Below are 15,071 nucleotides of genomic sequence, written 5' to 3'. Positions count from 1 at the left end.
AAGTGTCACAGGGTTGTAGCATTAGTTTGAGTTTCTTCCTTCAATCATGTTACAAAAACTGATTTTTTTTTCCTTTGTGATTACATGTGAATTCGTAAATGTCAACTACAACTAAGCATAAACTAAAGCGCATATCAAACTTCCATCCATGTTTGTAACTTTCTTTAATAGTCATGCAATTAAAAACCAAATCCTCATCATTGTGTTGGAAGGTATCCTAAGACACAAACAAACATAAAAACAAAAACGACTCTAAAAACAACTCTTTTTGGGTTTTTAAAACACTCTTTTTTGATTTGTTTCAAATTTTCGGATTTTCAGTTTAGGACACATAAAAACACTTCAAAACACACTAAAAACACTTAAAAACAGTGAAAAACAACTTTAGAAATGATGGGTGACAAAATCCCACGAATTTGCATGAAAAACACTTTGTTTAACCCCCCCCCCCCCCCCACACTTAAACCAAACATTCTCCTCAATGTTTTAAGCATAGACTCACAAACAAACAACCAAATAACACAACTAACAAACATGACAAACATGGCAAAATAAAAGCAATAAAGAGTAGGGTTTAGGAACGCAAATCTGGTTGTAGAGCCAGAGATTCCTAGGTCTTCTTTATTTGAACGCATGGGTTGCCTCCCAAGAAGTGCTTGCTTTAACGTCTTCCAGCCAGACGATCCTTTCTCTTAAGCTTCATTTGGGCCCACGACATGGAAGCTTGCACCATCCACGACATGCTTGATAGGAGCATATTCATGCGACTTAATTAGCTTGTTCTCGTGCATTTATGTTGTGTTTCCTTAGTTATTTTAGTGTTTAAAGTCACTTTTGTGTATTTTCAGATTATAAGGCCAAAGTGTGCAAGAAGATGCCAATAGGAGTCTTTTGGAGCAACAGAGGAATGAATGAGTTGAAGACTTGAAGAAACGATGAATTCCTACTCAAACGAGGAATCCTACTTCAACAAGGATTCCTACTTGAAGTAGGAAAGTTAACCCTAGGTTTCCCGTTTTGGTAACCTTTCCTAATCTTAAACGTCCGTATTTTCTAGCCACTTTGAAGGTCTTGTAGGCACTTTAGGACACAAAACAAAGGCCCTAGCCCCCTTATGCCTCTTTTCCGTGCCTTTCCCCTAATTCCCTTCCCTTGCCGTGCAAGGGGGGGTAGTTTTGTCCTAGGTTGTGCAAATAAACACATGCTCCTCTCCTAATTTAAAACCCTAGCCGCACCTTGCAGCCATTCCCTCTTTAATTTCTGATTTTATTTCCTAATTCTAAAAGCCTTTGATTTAATTTTAATTAACCAAAATAAGCTAGGGTTTTATTTCTGAAACCATATATATTTTAAACCCTAGCCGCACCCTACTCTCTTCTTTTTTTTCATTCATTCTTCATATTTCAGCCACAAAAGGATCTCAGCCGCAACTCCCATCCATTCACCCTAATAACGCAAAATCCATCTCAGCTGCACCTATTATTCACCCTTGAGCACTCCCATTCAAGGATTCTCTTCATCATTCACCCTAATCCCTTTTGCCGCAGCCACCAAAAACCTAATTCCCTCTCTAAGCCGCAGCCACCATCCCCATTCTCTTTCAATCCGCATCCATTCCAGCCAAAATCCTTCTCTGCCGAAGCTTCCCACTAGTCCAGCCACCATTCCCAACCTTCCTCCACCACTCACACCCCTTGCCACACCACCATCTCCCCATAAACCCATCCCTAAACCAGAAAATCATCCAAACTCACCATAAACCTTCTCGGCCGCAGCAAGAAGAAAGGAGAAAAAGGAATTTGAAACGTGCAGAAATTCAAGTGGATTCCTTGGGCGTTTTAGGTGTAATCAATCTTTTGTTCTTTATGTTTAATTTCAATTTTGTTTCTCTTTCTGTGAACATGAGAGGCTAAATCCCTAGTTAGCTAAGGGGTGATTCAAAACCATGTTTATGCTTGCAATATGAATTGATTACCTTTGGTTGGAATTTCATGAGTTGTGGATTCAATTTGTTTAACTGCTTGATTGATAACTTATTTGTGTATGTTTATTGAGAGTGCACGCTTAGTTTTCATGCATGAATATGATGCTAGAATATAAGTGAGTTTCACCTAATAGTTACAAACTTATATTCACAAGTAGTGGAGGTCGCTTATAAACGATCGCGTTAAATGAATTCTTGGCACTAGTTTCATGCTCATCATAGTAATGAATGCCTCATCCACACTTATAGTTTTCATGTTGCTTAATGATCTTTGGTTGTATCTTTATTGTGCTTTTCACGTAAAGGACTTTTGGAGAATGTTTTGAATTGTGTATGCGCTGTCTCATCCAATTCATTAACTTAAGGAGAACTTGAAGGTTAATTTAAGTGAACCTAATTAACCCGGGGTGTTGAGTTTCATGATTCATCGAAAGACCAACTGAAAATCATTTTGTATGCAAGTGTGACATGTGTGGAGAAGAACCTTCTAGCTAGCATTCCATCCATATTTTCATCAAATTCATCTTTACAATTTGTTTTAATTACAATTTGTGCATTTTATTTAATTTCGTCAAAAACTAAATCCCCCTTTACTTTAGTGTCCAATTTAGTTAGAAAGTGTCTTAGTTTGTGTTTCTAAGTGTTTTGATTCAAGTTATTACTCAAATTCGTCCAAAATAGTGTAAGTGCTCAAAACTGCCTAGATTGTGTTTTTAAGGCAGTTTTGAGTGTTTTGGGGCTGTTTTGAGTCTTTTGGTTTGTTTTAGTGTTTTAAGTGTTTAGTTTTGCATTCTTTGAGTCTAGTTTAGTGTTTTAACCTTTGTTTTACGTTTTTGAGTCAGTTTTCAAGTGATTTAGCAATCCCTCCTAATCCTCGGTCTAGAACGATCCCTACTTATTCATATACTACAATTGTCAAAAGAGGGTTTTAATTTGTGTGCTTATATATATCGCACCAATGCTCTTCAAAGTTCTCATAGTATGGCTCAATGAATGGGAGGGGATAGTGATCCTCCCTGATTGTGGTGTTGTGGTTCCTATAGTCCATGTAGACGCTCCCCCCACCTTGAAATCGATTTGGAACCTGCACCAAAGAAGGTAACAACCTATTAGTTGAAATGGGAATTGGAATTGGGATTGGTGACTTACTAGGATGTTGTGGCATTGCCCCTTGGGCAGCCACCATCTCGCCAATTTTATCCTTAGGCACGGCCAGATTGGGTGTTTGTAGGGTAGTGGCGTGCTCTTTGTGCTCCCCTCCAATTCCTTCCTCGATGGTGGTTCTAGATGCATCCTTCTTGATTGGTGTTGAACGTTCCTGCCCTATATTTTTAATTATACCAATGGCAAAACAAGAACGAACATCATTAGGGTTCTCAATGGATTCAGAAACTTTAAAGTTAATCATATCACCACCAAACTCCATAGTTAAGGCTCCCTTGGCCACGTCAATCTTGGTGTGGGCTGTTTTCATGAAAGGTCGTCCAAGTAAGAGTGACGATGGTGGAGAGTGGGTTGAATCCTCCATGTCAAGCACATAGAAATGTGCAGGAAAAATCAACTGGTCTACTTGCACCAAAACATCCTCCAAAACTCATCTCGGGTATGCATTAGATCGATCGGCTAATTGAATAATAACACCATCGTTTTTAAGCTCTCCTAGATTCATATATGCATAAACAGAGTATGGCATGACATTAATTGATGCACCTAAATCTAGCATAGCATGTTCGAACCTTGTATTACCAATTACACAAGGGATAGTGAAACTACCTGGATCTTTACATTTAGGTGGCAGCTTTCTTTGCAACATTGCAGAGACATTCTCACTTACATGTACCACCTCTTTCTCCCGAATCCGTTTCCTTGTTGTACAAATCTTCCTCAAAAACTTAGCGTACTTCGGAATTTGCTTTATTGCATCAAGGAGTGGGATATTGACATGCACCTTCCTAAACGTCTCCAGGATGTCTTTTTCATCCTCCTCTGTCTTAGATTGCATAAACCTGCTAGGAAAGGGCACATTTAGTGGAATAGAACTAGACAAATTCGAATTTGGACTCACCTTGGTGGTTTGGGACAGTTTTGGTGCACTAGAGGGTTGCGGCAAAGTTTTGGCTTCCCTTGCCAGCCTTTGCTCCATGTTCTTCTTCTTGCAGCAGCTTTTCCTCCTCATTAAGGCTTTGTTTGGATGGTTTTGGATGATTTCCAAGCTCCTTACCACTTCTCAACGTAATGGCCTTAGCGGTTTCAAAGCTTCCCTTTGGATTCACAATGGTTGAACTAGGAAGTTTGCCTTGTTCTCTAAACTACCCAAGGAACTCTGAAATCTACCCTATTTGCTTCTTTATGTCACTCATTTCTTTTTCTTGGTTCGCTATTCTATTATTTTGATTTTGTAATCCCTGCGATATAGAAGTTAGTAATTGAAAAGTTTGATCATTATCAATTAGCGAACCTGAGTTTTGTTGGGCTGTTTGTGATTGAGGTTGAGATTGTGCAAATGGCCTTTGATATATCCCACGGGGTGGCTGTCGAATTCCTCATTGTTGTTGAGGTTGTTGAGGTTCCCTCTACTTGAAATTTGGATGATCCCTCCATCCTGGAATGTATGTATTTAAGTATGGATCATTCCTTGGTTGATTTTGACTTTGGTACCCTACGACATGGGGACTCTCCCATCCTCCATTCTCTATCAATTGAGGACATTGATCATTGAGATGTCCTTGCATAGAGCACACTCCACATATGGCCGCACCTTGCATTTTGGATCCTTCAACAACCTGAGACATAAGCATAGTGAGATTAGCTAATTGAGATTGAATTTCAGAAATTGCACTTACCTCATTCACTTATTGTTGCCGTGGGGGGTCTCTTTGTCCAACTCCCTCGTATTGTTGTGAATTCAAGGCTCGATTTGCAATTAGGACCTTGGCAGCCACTGGTGTTTTGTCAACCAAAGCATCTCCCGCTGAAGCATCTAGCATTTGCCTCTCAATTGGAAGGAGTCCTTCGTAAAAGTATTGAATTATAAGCTCTTCCTTCATTTGGTGTTGTGGGCAAGATGCAACAAGGGCTTTGAAACGCTCATAATATGTTAGAAAAGACTCCCCTTGGTTTTGTTGAATGCCACTAATTTTCTTTCTCAAAAGAATTACTCTTGAAGTTGGAAAGAATTTCTCCAAGAACGCTCGTTTCATACTTTCCCAAGAAGTAACGATTCTGGGCGCCAATTCGTATAGCCAATCTTTAGCCTTTTCCAAAAGAGAGAATAGAAAGGCTTTCATCTTCAAAATATTCCCATCCACGTTAATGGGTGTCATGCTTGAGCATACAACTTCAAACTCCTTCAAATGCTTGTTTGGATCTTCCATGGACAGCCAATGGTATTTGGGAATATGATACAGCAAGCTTGACTTTAATTCAAACTCATCGGTCTTGTCCGGGGCTGCCCTAGGATATTGAATGCAAATAGGCATGGCGTTGTCCAACCCCGAGGCCGAAAGTTCTTTGATTGTCCACCGCCATGCTTTCTTCTTCTTCAAATTCAGATTCGGACTCTGAACTTGAACTAGGTGGATTAGGTTCTGGTTGCTTCGTCTTTCTTCTCAAAGTTCGTTCAAAATCGTCATCAAATTCCAATATGTTTGCACGAATGGGTTGAGAACGACGAGTCATAAACTAGTACCTGAGACAAATAACAAAAACAAATCAGTAACCACTTTAAAGGGCACGGCAAACACCACAAAAAGACACAAAAGAAAAGAAAACACACGGCACACTTGACCTTAAGACTCACTTTGACACGACATAAACAAAAGGGATTAGCAATTTTGCTAATCCCCGGCAACGGCGCCAAAATTTGATGTGAAAATTAACTTGACACACAAATTAAATCCTATTTGTGACAATTGTAGTAGATATGTAAGTAAGGATCGTTCTAGACCGGGGATTAACTAGGGATGCTAATCTATATAAATAAGACTCAAAAACACTAAACTAGACTCTATCGACTCAAAACTAACTTTGGACACTTAAAACAACAACCAATAATAAAAATGACTCAATTTTAGACTCAGTAAGTGTTTTGGACGAAAATAGGACTTGACTTGACTCAAAAGACTCAAGGAAAACAAGTTTTGACTCAAATATGAAGACTAAGTGAAATGGGGATTGTTTTTGACGAATTTTAAACTCAAAACAAAAACTTTATAGAAAACACTTTTGCAAAACGAATTTAAGTAAAATAAATGGGTGAAAGGCTAGTTAGAGGGTCCTTCTCCACACATGATATATGCATACAAACCAATGTCCAGTTATTATTCCTTTAGACTATGAATGACAACGCCCCAAATTAGTTGCATCGCACAACTAACCCTCAAGTTTTCCTTATTTCTTTGAATTAGATGGAATAAGCATCTAAACCAAATTATCTTTTTCAAGTTCTTTATATGAGACGCATAACAAAGATCCATATCAAAAGACATTAAGTTATGTGAAAACTATAATACAAGGCATTCATCACTATGAAACGCATGAGACTCATACCAAGGATTTACTTAACGCGATTGTGACTAGCAACCTCCACTACTCGTGAATATAAGTGAATAACTGTTATGTGAAACCCCCTTATACTCTAGCATCAAATTCATGCATGCAAATTAAGTGTTAACCCCCAACCCACATACATAAACTAGTTTTAATAACTTAGATAAGCAAATCACATTCATGCCTTAAGAAATAATAACCGGACGTAATCAATTCATATAAAACATATAATCATGGCTTCGAATTCACCTCCAACTAAAAAGAAGTTAGTTCCTCATGTTCGCAATACAAAGATAATTAAATTTAAACATTGAACTAAGACTAAGGATAGAATACACCTAGAAACGCTCCACACTCCAATGGCAGATTTCGAACCCTCCTTGGATGGCAGATTGCACAAGTCTTCTTCTCCTTCCTTCCTTGCTTGCGGCCCTAGGGTGGTGTAGGGTGAATTGTGGTGTTTGATGGCTGAAAGTATGAATGAATGAATGAGTGAATGGATGGATTAAATGGTGAGGCATTGGCTGTTTATAAAGGCCAATTATGCACACTTAGTGAAGGACAAGGATTGTGATGTGAAAATTACTTAACACACAAATTAACCCTCTTGTTGTCAAATTGTAGTAAGGATGCAAGTAGGGATCGTTCTTAAACCGGGGATTAGGAGAGATTGCTAAACACTCTAAACTGACTCAAAATCATAAAAACAAAGTTTAAACACTCAACTAGACTCAAAGAATGCAAAACTAAACTATAAAACACCAAAACGAACCAAAAGACTCAAAACAGCAAACAAACACTCAAAACTACCTTAAAAACACTTTATGGGCAGTCTTGAACACTTTACTCAATTCTGGACGAAATTGAGTTATCACTTGACTCCAAACACTGAAAAACACCAACTAAATTGATTTCTAACTAATCTACACTTTAAATTAATGGGGGAATTGGTTTTGGCGAAAATTAAGTAAATTAAGACAAAGACAAACAAAACAGATTCTTTAGACTAAATTAGGTAAATTGATGAATGATGGGCTAACTAGAGGGTTCATCTCCACACATGATACACTTGCATTCAAATTGATTTCCAATTGCTTCTTTCAATAAACCATGAAACTCAATACTCCAAGTTAACCGTGAATAGCACTTTTTTAACTCTCAAGTTTTCCTTAAGTTATTGAATTGGATGGGAATGCGCATACAACAACTCAAAACATTCTCTAAAAGTCCCTTACATGAAAAGCACAATAAAGGTACAATCAAAGATCATTAAGTTTCATGAAAACTATAAGTATTGACGAGGCAATTGTTACTATGAAAAGCATGAAACTCTTGCCAAGAATTCACTTAACGCGATCGTCGATAAACGACCTTCACTACTAGCAAATAGAAGGTTATAACTAATAGGTGAAATTCCCTTATATTTTAGCTTCAAATCCTTGCATGAAAAACTAAGTGGCCACCTTAATCAACACACAAGAATGAGTTTTCAATCAAACAGTTAAGCAAATTGAATTCACAACTTATGAAATAACAATTGGATGTAATCAATTCATCTTGCAAGCATAATCATGGTATTAAATAGCCCCCTAGCCAAAAGGCTTAGTGATAGGAGCATATTTAGGCGACTTAGTTGGCTTGTTCTTGTGCATTTACGTTGTTATTTCTTAGTTCTTTAAGTCTTTTAAGCCATTTTCGTATGTTTTCAGGTTCTAAGGGCTAAAGGAGCAAAGAAGTGCATTTTGGAGCCTTTTGGAGCATTTTTGGGCTAAGGATGGATAGCTTATGCTTGGAGCCAAAGCATTGGACGAAATTGAAGACCAAGTGAGCCTAGAATCGAAGGAAGAAGGAGGAATCAAGAATTGGAAACTAGTTTCCATTATGGGGAGTTTCTATTCTTGAAAGGTTTCCAATTATGCAAGTTTCCAAATAATGTGGTTGCCTAAATCACATGTTCTAGAAGCCCTAGACATGTGCCGCACCTTACCTTCCTCTTCTCTCCCAAAATCTGCAAGATTATGTCACAATCCCTTTCTTAAAAGCCTTAGCCGTACCTATACATTCCTTTTCTCCCAAAATCTACAAGTTTGGCACTTTCCCCTTCTTTTCCTCCCTTGTGCCGCAAGACTTAGCCTTTTTCCCTTAATTCCTGATTTCAATTACCTATTCTAAAGGGATTTAACTTAATTCCTGATGCTTAGAATTGATTTAGGGAATTAAACACTTACTTATTTCATGCAAGCCTTGCCGTGCACTTCCTTTGACCCTTCCTCCTCCTTGCCGTGCAAGGGGGAGGATTCTTTCCTATTTCTAGAGTCTTTGACTTAATTTCTGTTGACCTAAATAACCTAGGGTTTTATTTCCTGAAATCCTATTAATAAACCTCCTTGTTGCAGCCACAAAACATTCATTCATTCACCATTCACGCCAGAAATTCATCCCCTCCCTCTAACACATCCATACTTCACCATTCTTCATACTTTCTGCCCAAAAACAACCCTTGCCATCCCCTACATCCATCCCAACCTTAAACCTATCGTTCTACATCATTCATAATCCCCAAAACTCACCATAACCCCTTGTGCCGCAGCAACTAGGAGAGGAATGAAGCTTAGAACGGTTCATGCTTGCAGATTGGAGCGTTTTAGGTGTACTTCGTTCTTGTTTTCAATGTTTACTTTGTTATTTTCTGAGTTTGCTGTAATCATGAGTGGCTAAACCCCTAATTAGTTAGGGGAAAGTTTGAAGCCATGAACATGTTTGAAATATGAATTGATTTCTTCCAATTGTGATTTGTTAAGTTGTGATTGCAATTCAATTATCTGTTTATTAAAAACTTGTTTTTGTATGTTGATTAGGGATGCACACTTAGTCTTCATGCATAAACTCGATGCTAGTTTATAAATGAGTTTCACCTAATCGTCACAAGTTTATAAACATGAGTAGTGAAGGTTGCTAGTCACAACCGTGTTAATTGAATTCTTGGCAAGAGTATCATGCATTCATAGTTACAATTGCCTCGTCAACACTTATAATTTTCATAGAGCTTAATGATCTCTCGTTGTATCTCTTCTATGCATTCATGTTGAGAACCATTGGAGAATGATTTGAATTGTCGCATGCATCATCCAATTCAATAACATAAGGAAAATTTGAGGGTTAATTAGTGCATCACGGTTAACTTGGGGTGTTGAGCATCATAGTTAATGAAAAGCAATTGGAGAATCGATTCATATACAAATATGTCATGTGTGGAGAATGGACCTCTAACTAATCCATCCATCATCTTGTTTTCAAAATTCGTTTTACAATCTGCCTAGTTTTACAACTAATAGGAGCATATTCATGCGACTTAATTAGCTTGTTCTCGTGCATTTATGTTGTGTTTACTTAGCTATTTTAGTGTTTAAGGCTACTTTTGTGTATTTTCAGATTATAAGGCCAAAGTGTGCAAGAAGATGCAAATTGGAGTATTTTGGAGCGAAAGAGGAATGAATGAGTTGAAGATTTGAAGAAACGACGAATTCTTACTCCAACGATGAATTCTTACCAAAACGAGGAATCCTACTCAAACAAGGTTTCTTACTTGAAGTAGGAAAGTTAACCCTAAGTTTCCCGTTTTGGTAACCTTTCCTAATCTAAACGTCCGTATTTTCTAGCCACTTTGTAGACCTTGTAGGTACTTTAGGATACAAAACGAAGGCCCTAGGCTCCTTATCCATCCTTGTCGTGCCTTTTTATTTTCTTCCCTTCCCTTACCGTGCAAGGGAGGGCAATTTTGTCCCCTTATATGCACAAAACCCTAACCCTAAACCCTAGCCGAACTAATTCATTGCATGCATTCATATTTTTAAACCATTCAGCCACCATATTCCTATTATTCTAATCAGCCGCAACTTTTGATGCCATTCCTCATTCACCCTAATTTAAAACATTTAGCCATTGCATGCAATTCCCTTTCTAAGCCGTGCCCCCCCCCCCCCCCCATTTATCATTAAACCTATTAAAAACCAAAAAAATCAATCCAAGCCGTGTGTTTTTCCATTCAATCTCAGCGGCAGCACCATATACATTATTTTTCCTTCCTTTGCCATGGATTCCATAATTATTCTCCCATAATTCCCTTAGCCGTGGCCCCCCCCCATCAATTTTGCACCCTAATTCATTCCAACGGCATGCATTCATATTTTCAGAATTCATTCAGCCGTCACACCCTAATTCCCTCAAAAACCGTGCCCTCCCATTCACCAATTTTTTTTTCCATCCGTAGCCACCATAACCATAATTTTTCCTCACTAAGCTGTAGCTCCATCACCTATCTTCCAGTCTCTGCCGTGCCTTCTCCCTCCACTCCAGCCAATTCCCAGTCTTGCCGCAACCATCTCCACCTTCCCAGCCACCTTCCATTCCTTCCTACACCACCCCATAACCTTGCCGAACCCCCAAACCATCCTAAACCCATCTATAAACCAGCAACTCACCCCAAACCATCCAGAAATTCCCTAAACACTCTCTGCCGCAGCAAGGAGAAAAGGAAAGAGGAGCTTCGATGCACAGAAATTCAAGTGGATTCGTTGTGCGTTCTAGGTGTAATCAATCCTTTGTGCTTTATGTTTAAATTCAATTGTATTTCTCTTTCTGTGAACATGAGAGGCTAAACCCCCTAGTTAGCTAGGGGGTGATTCGAAACCATGATTATATATGTGAAATAAGTTGATTACTTCCAATTATCGTTGCATAAGTTTTGAATACAATTTGCTTAACCGTTTGATTTAGAACTTATTCTTGTATGTTGATTGAGAGTGCACGCTTAATTTGCATGCTTGAATTTGATGCTAGGATATAAGTTTGTTTCACCTAATCGTTATGAATTTATATTCACAAGTAGTGAAGGTTGCTAGTCACGATCATGTTAAGTAGATTCCTGGCAAGCGTATCATACTTTTCATAGTTACAAATGCCTTGTCGATGCTTATGATTTCCAAAGAACGTAATGATTCTAACTTATGTCTTTATCATGTTGTTCATATAGAGAATTTGTTAGGAATAATTTGTTTGCGATGCATATTCATCCAATTCAATGATTCTAGGGAAATCTGAAGGTTAATTTAAGCGGACCTAATTAACTTGGAGTGTCGAGGTTCATAACTTATTGGATTGATAATTGGAAATTGATTTACGTTGCATATATTTCATGTGTGGAGAAGAACCCCTTAGCTATCCCATCATCCATTGATTCATCCAAATTTTGTCTTAAAATCTATTTTCTTTACAATCTGCCCATTTAGTTTAAATTCATCCAACCACAATCCCCCCATATTTTGTTGAGTCGTAGTCATTCGTATTTGTTTTATTTTGTGTTTTTAAGCATTTGGAGTCATAAACACTTTCAAATTCGACCAAATTAAATTTTAGTTTTTGTGTTTTTGAGTCAATTCATATTAGATTAGCACCCCTAGTTAATCCCCGGTTAGAACGATCCCTACTTACTTCATTACTACAATTGTCACAAATAGGGTTTAATTTGTGTGTCAACATAATTTTCACATCAACAACTTATTTTGTTATTTCAATTTTCGTCAAATCAAAACCCCCCCTTTACTTTCTTGTTCTATAGGGTTTAGAATCTGTTTAGTTTATGTTTTAAAGTGTTTTGGATCAAACCATAACCTTAATTTCGTCCAAAATTGTGTTTAAGGTCAGAAACTGCCTATTTAGTGTTTTTAGGCAGTTTTGAGTCTTTTGAACCTATTTTCAGTCCTTTGAGTCTTTGTGAACGTTTTTAACTTTGTTTTTATGTTTTTGAGTCAGTTTAGAGGTTTTAGCAAGCCCTCCTAATCCCCGGTCCAGAACGATCCCTACTTGCATCCTTACTACAATTTGACAACAAGAGGGTTAATTTGTGTGCTTAACTATTTTCGCATCACTTAGTTCCTCATGTTCACAAAACAAAGGAAAACAGATTTATACATTGTAAATATAAGAAAGAGAACACCTAAATACTCCAACGATCCAACGTTGAATAGCTAGAATCTTTAAGCACTCTTCTTCCTCTCCTTTGCTACGGCACAAGAGGTTCTGTGAGTTTAGGGGGTTACGGATGATGTAGAATGATGGAGTTAGGTTTGGGATGGATGTAGGGGACGGCAAGGGTTGGTTTTTGGGCAGAAAATATGGAGAATGGTGAAGTATGGATGTGTTAGAGGGATGGGATCAATTTCTGGCGTGAATGGTGAATGAATGAATCCGTTTGTGGCTGCAACAAGGAGGTTTTATTATAGGATTTCAGGAATTAAAACCCTAGGTTATTTAGGTAATCAGAATTTAAGTCAAAAGCCTTTAGAAATAGGAAATCAAATCAGAAATTGAAAGGAACCTACCTAAAAGTTGCGGCAATGCATAAAACACAATAGGAATGTGTTTTAATGCAATGAAATAGGAAAGAACCCTCTCCCTTGCACGGCAAGGAAGAGGAAAGGTCAAGGGAGGTGCACGGCAAGGCTTGCATAGGAAATAAGTAAGTGTTTAATTCCCCAAATCCATTCTAAGAATCAGGAATTAATTTAAATCCCTTTAGAATAGGTAATTGAAATCAGGAATTAGGGGAAAAGGGCTAAGTCTTGCGGCAAAGGGAGGAAAAGAAGGGGAAAGTGCAAAACTTGCAGATTTTGAGTGAAAGGGAATGTATAGGTGCGGCTAAGACTTTTAAGAAAGGGATTGTGACATAATCTTGCAGATTTTTGGGAGAGAAAAGGAAGGTAAGGTGCGGCACAATTTAGGACATGTCTAGGGCTTCTAGAACATGTGATTTAGGCAACCAACATTATTTGGAAACTTGCACAATTGGAAACCTTTCAAGAATAGAAACTCCCCATAATGGAAACTGGTTTCCAATTCTTGATTCCTCCTTCTTCCTTCGATTCTAGGCTCACTTGGTCTTCAATTTCGTCCAACACTTTGGCTCCAAGCATAAGCTATCCATCCTTAGCCCAAAAGTGCTCCAAAAGGCTCCAAAATGCACTTATTTGCTCCTTTAGCCCTTAGAACCAGAAAACATACGAAAATGGCTTAAAAGACTTAAAGAACTAAGAAATAACAACGTAAATGCACAAGAACAAGCCAACTAAGTCGCCTAAATATGCTCCTATCAAATTCCCCCACACTTAGCTTTTGCTAGTCCTCGAGCAAAACAAATTAAACCAAAGAACACGAAACTAGACAAAACGAGCAAAACACAACCTAAACCTTCCAACATTTACCTCAGGGATTTCCAATGCACATGACATGTTAAAATTCATTATCTCCAAAGATTTTAGTCATCTTCCCACTTAAGTACATTCTTAATCATAGTCACCACATACTAGTTTCACAATTAAGCATTTAAAACCATGTTTTGAATGTATTAACATGCCTTAGAGAATTTGCTCAATTCCTTACAAGATATGCACTCAATTTTCACTCAGATTTTCTAACTACACACCCTAATCTAGTTATATGTGAGAAGATTGATGTAAACATGAAAATGAACACTCACATATATGTATCTCAAAGAAAGCAATTTCTGGAGTTAATAAGCATGTTTAGATATGATCTCATGAATGGAATGCTACTACTTAGATGCGAGAACCAGTGACACCATATGCTCATACCAAGTTCAAACTCCACAAATTGAAACACATAACACTCAAGATTGAAGTCAAGGGTTGTAATGGGGCTTGGGGTGTTTGGCTAGCAAAGAAGGGATATGGAAAACAAAGGTTCTTAAAGAAATAGTGAGCAAAGCATTTGAATCAACTTAGAATTCAGTTTTGAATGAAAACTCAACGTTTGAACAAAAAGGGAGAATTTAGACAATTTAGGGCCAGAGTTGGTGTTTTGGACCCTTTCTTCAACATTCAAGCTCTTTTTCCTTTCTTTCTTTCTTTTCTTTTCTGTTTTTCTTTTTCATACGTTTTTCACAACTTTTTCTTTTCTTTTGAATCTCAAAACATACATATAAACTTAAGAACAAACATTCCCTCCCCCACACTCATTTTCTTGCATAATGTAACTCAAAAGGGATTCATTTAAGTCATGCTCACCATCTTTTAAGAACAAAGGTGTGGACTGTCTTAAACTAGGCTAGGTGAGGATAATGTGGGTTAACAAAGAATAAAGGCTAAACAAGGCTCAACGGGGTTAACTTAAACATAAAATGAAGTAGGATACACGGCAATTTGGCTCTGGTGGTGGTCACTACACAACTTCTTCTTGAATATGTGTTATGCAAATCAATAACATGCTTCGAATGAAATGGGCATGAGTTCCTTCCTTCAAGCATGTTACAAAAACGAATTTTTCTTTTATGATTGCATGTGAAGTCATACATTATAACCATAACCAAGCATATACCAAGCGTAAATCAAACTTTTCTCCATGTTTATAACTTTTTTTAACAGTCATGCAATTACAAACCAAATCCTCATCATTGTGTTGGAAGGTACCCTAAGACACAAACACATAAAAACGACTCAAAACACTCTTTTTAGGCTTTTCAAAA

At 37.7% G+C, this 15,071-nt stretch overlaps 1 pseudogene; it reads right to left on the bottom strand.

Annotated features, from left to right (window-relative positions):
- Window positions 1-3,021: 3,021 nt before the first annotated feature.
- LOC148695767 (uncharacterized) lies at window positions 3,022-4,977 on the bottom strand (annotated as a pseudogene).
- Window positions 4,978-15,071: the final 10,094 nt, after the last annotated feature.

This window comes from Pyrus communis, chromosome 7, assembly GCF_041283825.1.
Source record: "Pyrus communis isolate YQ-2024b chromosome 7, ASM4128382v1, whole genome shotgun sequence".
Classification (NCBI taxonomy): domain Eukaryota; kingdom Viridiplantae; phylum Streptophyta; class Magnoliopsida; order Rosales; family Rosaceae; genus Pyrus; species Pyrus communis.
Note: the sequence above shows the minus strand (reverse complement) of the source record. Positions and strands in the feature narration are given on the sequence as shown.